This window comes from Pan paniscus, chromosome 6 (assembly GCF_029289425.2).
Source record: "Pan paniscus chromosome 6, NHGRI_mPanPan1-v2.0_pri, whole genome shotgun sequence".
Classification (NCBI taxonomy): Eukaryota; Metazoa; Chordata; class Mammalia; order Primates; family Hominidae; genus Pan; species Pan paniscus.
In genome coordinates, this window is record NC_073255.2 from 75,660,624 (window position 1) to 75,674,056 (window position 13,433).

Genomic DNA, 13,433 nt, shown 5'->3' on the forward strand with positions numbered 1-13,433 from the left:
AATGGAAGAAACCCGAGTGGAATGGAATGGAATGGAATGGTATGGAATGGAATGGAATGGAATGCAGTCAAACCGAATGGAATGTAATGTAATGGAATGGAATGGAACGGAATGGAACGAACCCGAATGGAATGGAATGGAAAGGAAGGGAATGGAATCAACGTGAATGGAATGGAATGGAATGGAATGGAGTGGAAACGAAGGGAATCAACCCGAATGGAATGGAATGGAATGGAATGGAATGGAAGGGAATGGAGTGGAATAGAATGGAAGGGAATGGAATGGAATGGAATGAAAGGGAATCAAACGTAATGGAATGGAATGGAATGGAATGGAATGGAATGGAATGGAATGGAGTGGAATGGAATCCCCCGAATGGAATGGAATGGAATTGAATGAAACGGAATGGAATGGAATCAACCCGTATGGAATGGAATGGATTGGAATGGAATGGAATGGAATGGAATGGAATGGAATGGAATTGAACGGAATGGAAAGGAATGGAATGGAATAAATCCGAATGGAATAGAATGGAATGGAATGAAATGGAATGGAATGGAATCAAACCACATGGAATGGAGTGGAATGGAATGGAATGGAAGAAACCCGAGTGGAATGGAATGGAATGGAATGGTATGGAATGGAATGGAATGGAATGCAGTCAAACCGAATGGAATGTAATGTAATGGAATGGAATGGAACGGAATGGAACGAACCCGAATGGAATGGAATGGAAAGGAAGGGAATGGAATCAACGTGAATGGAATGGAATGGAATGGAATGGAGTGGAAACGAAGGGAATCAACCCGAATGGAATGGAATGGAATGGAATGGAATGGAAGGGAATGGAGTGGAATAGAATGGAAGGGAATGGAATGGAATGGAATGAAAGGGAATCAAACGTAATGGAATGGAATGGAATGGAATGGAATGGAATGGAATGGAATGGAGTGGAATGGAATCCCCCGAATGGAATGGAATGGAATTGAATGAAACGGAATGGAATGGAATCAACCCGTATGGAATGGAATGGATTGGAATGGAATGGAATGGAATGGAATGGAATGGAATGGAATGGATTGGAATGGAATGGAATGGAATCAACACTAACGGAATGGAATGGTATCAACCCGAAAGAATGGAATGGAATGAAACGTAATGGAATGGAATCAACAATTATTGAATGAATGGAATGGAATGGAATGCATTGCAATGGAATGGAATCAAACCGAATGGAATGGAATGGAATGGAATGGAATGCAATGGAATGGAATGGAATGCAATGGAATAAACCCCAATGGAATAGAATGGAATGGAATGGAATCAATGCGAATGAAATGGAATGGAATTGAATGGAAAGGAATGGAATGGAATGGAATGGAATCAACTCGAAAGGAATGGAATGGAAAGGAATGGAATCAACCCGAATGGAATGGAATGGAATGGAATGGAATGGAATGGAATGGAATGGAATGGAATGCAGCGGAATGGAATGGAATCAACCAGAACTGAATGGAATGGAATTGAAAGGAATGGAATGGAATGGAATGGAATGGAATGGAATGGAATGGAATGGAATGGAATGAAATGGAATCAACAAGAATGGAATGGAATGGAATGGAATGGAAACAACCCGAATGGAATGGAATGGAATGGAATGGAATGGAATGGAATGGAATGGAACCATTCCGAATGGAATGGAATGGAAAGGAATGGAATGGAATGGAACAAACCGGAATGTAATGTAATGTAATGGAACGGAATGGAATGGAATGGAATGGAGTGGAATAAACCCGAATGGAATGGAATGGAATGGTATGGAATGAAAAGGAATGGAATCAACCGGAATGGAATGGAATGGAATGGAATGGAATTCACACAAATAGAATGGAGTGGAAAGGAAAGGAATGGAATGGAATTGAATGGAATGGAATAAACCCAAATTTAATGCAATAGAATGGAATGGAATGGAATCATGCAGAATGATATGGAAGGGAATGGAATGGAATTGAATGGAAAGGAATGGAATGGAGTGGAATGGAATGGAATGCAATCAACCGTAATGGAATGGAATTGAATGGAGTAGAATGGAAAGAAATCCACTCGAATGGAATGAAATGGAATGGAATGAAATGCATTGGAATGGATTGGTATCGAATGATCCCGAGTAGAATGGAATGGAATGGAATAGAAAGGAATGGAATGGATGGGAATCAACCCGAATGGAATGGAATGGATTGGAATGGAATGGAATGGAATGGAATGCATGGCAATCACCTCGAATGGAATGGAATGCAATGGAATGGAATGTAATGCAATGGGTGGGACACAACCCCAATGAAATGGAATGGAATGAAAAGGAATGGAATGGAATCAACCCGAATGGAATGGAATGGAATGGAATGGAATGGAATCAACTCGAATGGCATGGAATGGAATGGAATGCAATGGAATGGAATGTAATCAACCCGATTGGAAAGGAATGGAATGGAATGGAATGGAATGGAACGGAATGGAATCAAACCAAAAGTAATAGAATGGATCGGAAGGGAATGGAATGGAATGGAATAAAACAGAACGGAATGGAATGGAATGGAATGGAATGGAATGGAATGCAATGCAATGCAATCAAACCAAAAGTAATAGAATGGATCGGAAGGGAATGGAATGGAATGGAATGAACCCGAATGGAATGGAATGGAATCAACTCCTATTGAATGGAATGGAATGAAATGGAATCAACGCGAATGGAATGGAATGGAATGGAATGGAATGGAATCAACCCGAATGGAATGAAATGAAAGGGAATGCAATAAACCCCAATGGAATGGAATGGAATGGAATAAACGCGAATGGAATGGAATGCAATGGAATGGAATGGAATGGAATGGAACGGCATGGAGTCAACCCGAATGAAATGGAATCGAATGGAATGGAATGGAATCAACCCAAATGGAATGGAATGGAATGGAATGGAATGGAATGGAATGGAATGGAACGGAATGGAATGGAATGGAATGGAATGGAATGGAATGGAACGGAATGGAATGGAATGGAATGGAATGAAGCGGAGTCAACACGAATGGAATGGAATGGAATGGAATGGAATAGAATGGAATCAACCCTAATGGAATGGAATGGAATGGATCGGAATGGAAAGGAATCAATCCGTATGGAATGGAATGAAATGGAATGGTATCTACTCGAATGGAATGGAATGGAATGGAACGCAGTGGAATGGAATGGAATCAACCGAATGGAATGGAATGAAGCTGAATGGAATGGAATGCAATCAACACGAATGGAATGAAATGGAATGGAATGGAATTTAATGGAATCACCCCGAATGGAATGGAATGGAAACGAATGGAATGCAGTGGAATGGATTCGAATCAACTCAAATGCAATGGAACGGAATGGAATGGAATGGAACCAACCCGAATGGCATGGAATGGAATGGAGTGGAATGGAATGGAATCAACCTGAATGGAATGGAATGGAATGGACTGGAATGGAATCAACACGACTGGAATGGAATGGAATGGAATGGAATGGAATGGAATGGAATGGATTGGAATGGAATCAATCCGAATGGAATGGAATGGAATGGAATGGAATGGAATGGAATGGAATCAAACAGAATGGAATGTAATGGAATAGATTGGAAAGGAATGGAATGGAATGGAATGCAATGGAATGGAATGGAATAAACCCGATTGGAATGAAATGGATTGGAATGCAATGGAATGGATTGGAATCAAACCGAATGGAATGGAATGGAATGGAATGGAATGGAATGGAATCAACGCGAATGGAATGCAATAGAACGGAATGGAAAGGAAAGGAATGATATGAACCCGAATGGAATAGAATGGAATGGAAATGAATCAACCCGAATGAACTGGAATGGAATGGTATGGAACAGAATGGAATGAACCCGAATAGAAAGGAATGCAATGGAATGGAATGGAATCGAATGGAATAAACACAACTGGAATTGAATGGAACGTAATCAACCCAAATGGAATGGAATGGAAAGGAATGGAATAGAATGGAATGGAATGAAACGGAATTAAAACGAATGGACTGGAATGGAATGGAATGGACTGGAATGGAATGGAATGGAATCAACGCGAATGGAATAAAATGGAATGGAATGGAATGGAATGGAATGGCATCAAGCCGAATGGAATAGAAAGGAATGGAATGGAATGGAATGGAATGGAATGGAATGGAATGGAATCAACCCGAATGGAATGGAATGGAATGGAGTGGAATGGAATGAAACGGAATCAACACGAATGGAATGGAATGGAATGGAATGGAATCAACCCGAACGGAATGGAATGGAAATAAAAGGAATAGATTGGAATCAACCCGTATGGAATGCAGTGGAATGGAATGGAATGGAACGGAATGGATTGCATTGCAATGGAATGGAGAAAACCCGAATGGAAAGGAATGGAAAGGAATGGAATCGAATCAACTCGAATGGAATGGAATGGAACGCAATGGAATGGAATGGAATGGAATGGAATCAAACCAAATAGAATGGAGTGGAATTGAAAGGAATGCAATGTAAATGAATAGAATGGAATAAACCCAAATTTAATGGAATGGAATGGAATGGAATGGAATCAACCAGAATGATATGGAAAGGAATGGAAAGGAATGGAATGGAATGGAATGGAATGCAATCAACCAGAATGGAATGGAATGGAATGGAATGGAATGGAAAGGAATCAACCCTAATGGAATGGAATGCAGTGGAATGGAATGGAATGGAATCAACCCGAATGGAAAGAATGGAATGGAATGGAACGGAATGGAATGCTATGGAATGGAATCAACACGAATGGAATGAAATGGAATGGAATGAAATAGAATGGAATGGAACGTAATCAACCCGAATGGAATGCAATGGAAAGGTGTGGAATGGAGTGGAATGGAATGGAATCAAACTGAATGGAATATAATGGAATGGAATGGAATGGAATCAACCAGAATGAAATGTAATGTAATGGAATGGAATGGACAGAAATCAACATGAATGGATTGGAATGGAATGGAATGAAATCAACCCGAATGGAATGGAATGGAATGGAATGGAAAGGAATGGAACGGAATGGAATGGAATCAATCCGAATGGAATGGAATGGAATGGAATGGAATAGAATGGAACGGAATGGAATGAAATCAACCCAAATGGAATGGAATGGAATGGAATGGAATGGAATATAATGGAACGGAATGGAATGAAATCAACCCAAATGGTATGGAATGGAATGGAATGAAATGGAATACAATGGAATGGAATCAAACCGAATGGAATGGAATGAAATGGAATCAACCCGAATGCAATGGAATGGAATGGATTTGAAGGGAATGGCGTGAAGCCGAATGGAATAGAATGAAGCCGAATGGAATGGAATTGAATGGAACGGAATGGAACGGAATCAACAAGCATGGCATGAAATGGAATGGAATAGAATGGAACGGAATCAACACGAATGGAATAGAAAGGAAAGGAATGCAATGAAGTGGAATGGAATCGAATCAACCCAAATGGAATGGAATGGGATGGAATGGAATCAACCAGCATGGAATGGAATGGAGTGGAGTGAAATGGAATGGAATCAACCTGAATGGAATGGAATGGAATGGAATGGTATCAAACCGAATGGAATGGAATGCAATGCAACGGAATTGAATCAAACCGAATGGAATGGAATGGAACGCTTTTGAATGGAGTCAACCCGAATGGAATGTAATGGAATGGCATGGAATTGAATGGAATGGAATGGAATGGAATAAATCCGAATGGAATAGAATGGAATGGAATGGAATGGAATGGAATGGAATCAAACCAAATGGAATGGAATGCAATGGAATGGAATGGAATGAAATGGAATGGAATGGAATAAACCCGAGTGGAATGGAATGGAATGGAATGGAATGGAATGCAATGCAGTCAAACCGAATGGAATGGAATGCAATGGAATGGAATGGAATGGAATGGAACGATCCCGAATGAATTGGATTGGAAAGTAAGGGAATGGAATGAACCCCAATGGAATGGAATGGAATGGAATGGAATGCAATGGAATGGAATCAACGTGAATGGAATGGAACGGAATTGAATGGAATGGAATGGAAGGGAATCAACCCGAATGGAATGGAATGAAATGAAATGGAATGGAATGGAATGGATTGGAATGGAATGGAGTGCAATGGAATGAAAGGTAATCAAATGTAATGTAATGTAATGGAATGGAATCAACCCGAATGGATTGGAATGGAATTCAACGAAACGGAATGGATTGGAATCAACCCGTATGGAATGGAATGGATTGGAATGGAATGGAATGGAAAGGAAAGGAATGAAATGGAATCAACACTAACGGAAAGGAATGGAATCAACACGAAAGGAATGGAATGGAATGAAACGGAATTGAATGGAATCAACCATTATTGAATGGAATGGAATGGAATGGAATGGAATGCATTGCAATGGAATGGAATCAACCCGAATGGAATGGAATGGAATGGAATGGAATGCAATGGAATGGAATGGAATGGAATGGAATGGAATGGAATGGAAAGGAATCAACCCGAATGGAATGGAATGGAATGGAATCGAATGGAATGGAATGGATTGGAATTGAATGGAGTGCAATGGAATGAAAGGGAATCAAATGTAATTGAATGGAATGGAATGGAATGGAATGGAATCAACCCGAATGGATTGGAATGGGATTCAATGAAACGGAATGGAATGGAATCAACCATTATTGAATGGAATGCAATGGAATGGAATGCATTACAATGGAATGGAATCAACCTGAATGGAATGGAATGGAATGGAATGGAATGGAATGGAATAAACACCAATGGAATAGAATGGAATGGAGTGGAATTAACGCGAATGAGATGGAATGGAAAGGAATGCAATAGAAAGGAATGGAATAAACCCGAAAGAATTGAATGGAATGGAATGGAATGGAAAGGAATGGAATGAAAGGGAATGGAAAGTAATGGAATGAAACGGAATCAACACGAATGGAATGGAATGTAATGGAATGGAATGGAATGGAATCAACCCGTATGGAATGCAATGGAATGGAATGGAATGGAATGGAGTGGAATGGAATGGAATGAAATGGAATCAACACGAATGGAATGGAATGGAATCAAACCAAAAGGAATGGAATGGAATGAAAAGGAATGGAATGGAATCAACCCGTATGGAATGGAATGGAATGGAAGGGAATGCATTGCAATGGAATGGAATCAACCCCAATGGAATGGAATGGAATGGAATGGAATTGAATTGAATGGAATGGAATGCAATAGAATGCATTGTAATGGAATGGAATCAACCAGAATGGAATGGAACGCAATTGAATGGTATGGAATCAACCCGAATGAAATGTAATGTAACGGAATGGAATGGAATGGAATGGAATGTAAGAGAATCATCGCAAATGGAATGGAATGGAATGCAATGAAATGGAATGGAATGGAAAGGAATCAACCTGAATGGAATGGAATGGAATTGAATTCAATCCACCCAAATAGAATGGAGTGGAATGGAAAGGATTGGAATGGAATTGAATGGAATGGAATAAACCCAAGTTTGATGGAATGGAATGGAATGGAATGGAAGGGAATCAACAAGAATGATTGAAATGGAATGAAATGGAAAGTAATGGAATGGAATGGAATGCAATGCAATCAACCAGAATGATATGGAATGGAATGGAATGGAATGGAATGGAATGCAATCAACTGGAATGGAATGGAATGGAATGGAATGGAATGGATTGGAATGGAAAGGAATGGAATTGAATGGAAACAACCCGAATGGAACGGAATGGAATGGAATGGAATCAACACGAATGGGATGGAATGGAAAGGAATGGAATGGAATGGAACAAACTGGAATGTAATGTAATGGAATGGAATGGAATGGAACGGAATCAACCCGAATGGATTGGAATGGAATTCAATGAAACGGAATGGAATGGAATCAACCCGTATGGAATGGGATGGATTGGAATGGAATGGAATGGAAAGGAAAGGAATGAAATGGAACCAACACTAACGAAATGGAATGGAATCAACACGAAAGGAATGGAATGGAATGAAACGGAATGGAATGGAATCAACCATTATTGAATGGAATGGAATGGAATGGAATGCATTGCAATGGAATGGAATCAACCCGAATGGAATGGAATGGAATGCAATGGAATGGAATGGAATGGAATGGAATGGAATGGAATGGAATCAACCCTAATGGAATGGAATGGAATGGATTGGAATGGAATGGAGTGCAATGGAATGAAAGGGAATCAAATGTAATGTAATGTAATGGAATGGAATGGAATGGAATGGAATGGAATCAACCCGAATGGATTGGAATGGAATTCAATGAAACGGAATGGAATGGAATCAACCCGTATGGAATGGAACGGATTGGAATGGAATGGAATGGAAAGGAAAGGAATGAAATGGAATCAACACTAACGGAATGGAATGGAATCAACACGAAAGGAATGGAATGGAATGAAACGGAATTGAATGGAATCAACCATTATTGAATGGAATGGAATGGAATGGAATGCATTGCAATGGAATGGAATCAACCCGAATGGAATGGAATGGAATGGAATGCAATGGAATGGAATGGAATGGAATAAACACCAATGGAATGGAATGGAATGGACTGGAATCAACGCGAATGAAATGGAATGGAATGGAATGGAAATGAATGGAATGGAAAGGAATGGAATCAAACCGAATGGAATGGAATGGAATGCAATGGATTGGAAAGGAATGGAACGAAAGGGAATGGAATGGAATGGAATGAAACGGAATCAACACGAATGGAATGGAATGGAATGGAATGGAATGGAATGGAATGGAATCAACCCGTATGGAATGCAATGGAATGGAATGGAATGGAATGGAATGGAATGCAATCAACACGAATGGAATGGAATGGAATCAAACCGAAAGGAATGGAATGGAATGAAACGGAATGCAATGGAATCTACCCGTATGGAATGGAATGGAATGGAATGGAATGCATTGCAATGGAATGGAATCAACCCCAATGGAATGGAATGGAATGGAATGGAATGGAATAGAATGTAATGGAATGCAATAGAATGCATTGTAATGCAATGGAATCAACCAGAATGGAATGGAACCCAATTGAATGGCATGGAATCAACCCGAATGAAATGTAACGTAACGGAATGGAATGGAATGGAATGGAATGTAACAGAATCAACCCAAATGGAATGGAATGGAATGCAATGAAATGGAATGGAATGGAAAGGAATCAACCCGAATGGAATGGAATGGAATGGAATTCAATCCACGCAAATAGAAGGGAGTGGAATGGAAAGTACTGGAATGGAATTGAATGGAATGGAATAAACCCAAATTTGATGGAATGGAATGGAATGGAATGGAAGGGAATCAACCAGAATGATTGGAACGGAATGGAATGGAATGGAATGGAATGGAATGCAATGCAATCAACCAGAATGATATGGAATGGAATGGAATGGAATGGAATGGAATGGAATGGAATGGAATGGAATGGAATGGAATACAATCAACCGGAATGGAATGGAATGGAATGGAATGGAATGGAAAGGAATCAAGCTGAATGGAATGAAATGGAATGGAATGGAATGGATTGGTATGGATTGGAATGGAATGATCCCGAGGGGAACGGAATGGAATGGAATGGAATCGAATGGAATGGATGGGAAGCACCCCGAATGGAATGGAATGGAATGGAAAGGAATGGAATGGAATGGAATGGAATAAACCCCAATGGGATGGTATGGAATGGAATGGAATCAACACGAATGGATTGGAATGGAATGGAGCGGAATGGAATGAAATCAACCCGAACAGAATGGAATGGAATGGAAAGGAATGGAATGGAATCGAATAGAATGGAACGGAATGGAATGAAATGGAATCAATCCGAATGGAATGGAATGGAATGGAATGGAATGGAATGGAATCGAATGGAAACAACCCGAATGGAACGGAATGGAGTGGAATGGAATGGAATGGAATGGAATGGAATGGAATGGAATGGAATCGAATGGAAACAACCCGAATGGAATGGAATGGAATGGAATGGAATGAAATGGAATCAACACGAATGGAATGGAATGGAAAGGAATGGAATGGAATGGAACAAACCGGAATGGAATGGAATGGAATGGAATGGAATGGAATGGAGTGGAATAAACCCGAATGGAATGGAATGGTATGGAATGAAAAGGAATGGAAACAACTGGAATGGAATGGAATGGAATGGAATGGAATGGAATGGAATGGAATTAACACAAATAGAATGGAGTGGAATTGAATGGAATGGAATGGAATTGAATGGAATGGAATAAACCCAAATTTAATGCAATGGAATGGAATGGAACGGAATGGAATCAAGCAGAATGATATGGAAGGGAATGGAATGGAATGGAATGGAAAGGAATGGAATGGAGTGGAATGGAATGGAATGCATTCAACCGTAATGGAATGGAATGGAATGGAATAGAATGGAAAGTAATCCACCCGAATGGAATGAAATGGAATGGAATGAAATGCATTGGAATGGATTGGTATCGAATGATCCCGAGTAGAATGGAATGGAAAGGACTAGAATGGATGGGAATCAACCCGAATGGAATGGAATGGAATGGAATGGAATGGATGGCAATCACCCCGAATGGAATGCAATGCAATGGAATGGAATGTAATGCAATGGGTGGGACTCAACGCCAATGAAATGGAATGGAATGGAAGGGAATGGAATGGAATCAACCCGAATGGAATGGAATGGAATGGAATGCAATGGAATGGAATCAACCCGAATGGAATGGAATGGAATGGAATGGAATCAACTCGAATGGCATAGAATGGAATGGAATCAACACGATTGGAATGGAATGGAATGGAATAGAATGGAAAGGAATCAAACCAAATGCATTGGAAAGGAATGGAATGGAATGGAACGGAACGGAATGGAATGGAATAAACCAGAACGGAATGGAATGGAATGGAATGGAATGGAATGGACTGGAATGGAATGCAATGCAATGCAATCAAACCAAAAGGAATAGAATGGATCGGAATGGAATGGAATGGAATGGAATGGAATGAACCCGAATGGAATGGAATGCAATGGAATGGAATCAACCACTATTGAATGGAATGGAATGAAATGGAATCAACGCGAATGGAAATAAATGCAATGGAATGGAATGGAATGGAATGGAATGGAATGGAATGGAATGGAATGGAATGGAATGGAATGAACCCGAATGGAATGGAATGGAATGGAATGGAATGGAATCAACCCGAATGGAATGAAATGAAATGGAATGGAATGGAATGGAACGGAATGGAGTCAATCCGAATGAAATGGAATGGAACGGAATGGAATGGAATCAATCCGTATGGAATGGAATGAAATGGAATGGAATCTACTCGAATGGAATGGAATGGAATGGAACGCACTGGATTGGAATGGAATCAACCGAATGGAATGGAATGAAGCTGAATGGAATGGAATGGAATGGAATGGAATGGAATCAACACGAATGGAATGAAATTGAATGGAATGGAATTTAATGGAATCACCCCGAATGGAATGGAATGGAAACGAATGGAATGGAATGGAATCGAATCGAATCAACCCAAATGGAATGGAACGGAATGGAATGGAATGGAACCATCCCGAATGGAATGGAATGGAATGGAATGGACTGGAATGGAATGGAATCAACCTGAATGGAATGGAATGGAATGGAATGGAATGGAATCAACACGACTGGAATGGAATGGAATGAAATGGAATGGAATGTATTGGAATGGAATCAATACGAATGGAATGGAATGGAAAGGAATCAACCAGAATGAAATGTAATGGAATAGATTGGAAAGCAATGGAATGGAATGGAATGCAATGGAATGGAATCGAATAAACCCGAATGGAATGAAATGGAATGTAATGCAATGGAATGGATTGGAATCAAACCGAATGCAATGGAATGGAATGGAATGGAATGGAATGGAATCAACGCCAATGCAATGCAATGGAACGGAAGGGAATGGAAAGGAATGATATGAACCCGAATGGAATAGAATGGAATGGAAATGAATAAACTCGAATGAACTGGAAAGGAATTGAATGGAACAGAATGGAATCAACCCGAATGGAATGGAATGGAATGGAATGGAATGGAATCGAATGGAATGGAATGGAATGGAATGGAATCAACCCAAATGGAATTGAATGGAAAGTAATCAACCAAATTGGAATGGAATGGAATGGAATGGAATAGAATGGAATGGAATGAAACGGAAAAAAACGAATGGAATGGAATGGAATGGAATCAACGCGAATGGAATAAAATGGAATGGAATGCAATGGAATGGAATGGAATGGAATGGAATGGAATGGAATCAACCCGAATGGAATAGAAAGGAATGGAATGGAATGGAATGGAACCAACCCGAATGGAGTGGAATGGAATGGAATGGAATGGAATTGAATGGAATAAACCCAGATTTAATGCAGTGGAATGGAATGGAATGGAATCAAGCGGAATGATATGGAACGGTATGGAATGGAATGGAATGGAAAGGAATGGAATGGAGTGGAATGGAATGGAATGCAATCAACCGTAATGGAATGGATTGGAATGGAATAGAATGGAAAGGAATCCACCCGAATGGAATGAAATGGAATGGAATGAAATGCATTGGAATGGATTGGTATCAAATGATCCCGAGTAGAATGGAATGGAATGGAATGGAAAGGAATGGAATGGATGGGAGTCAACCAAAATGGATTGGAATGGAATGGATGGCAATCAGCCGAATGGAATGGAATGCAATGGAATGGAATGTAAGGCAATGGGTGAGACTCAACCCCAATGGAATGGAATGGAATGGAATGGAATGGAATGGAATGGAATGGAATGAAATCAACCCGAATGCAATGGAAAGGAATGGAATGCAATGGAATGGAATCAACCCGAATGGAATGGCATGGAATGGAATGGAATGGAATGGAATGGAATAAACTCGAATGGCATGGAATGGAATGGAATGCAATGGAATGGAATGGAATCAACCCGATTGGGATGGAATGGAATGGAATGGAAAGGAATGGAATGGAATGGAATGGAATGGAATGGAATCAAACCAAATGGAATGGAAAGGAATGGAATGGAATGGAATGGAACGGAATGGAATGGAATAAACCAGAGCGGAATGGAATGGAATGGAATGGAATGGAATGGAATGGAATGGAATGCAATGTAATGCAATCAAACCGAAAGGAATAGAATGGATCGGAATGGAAGGGAATGGAATGGAATGGAATGAACCCG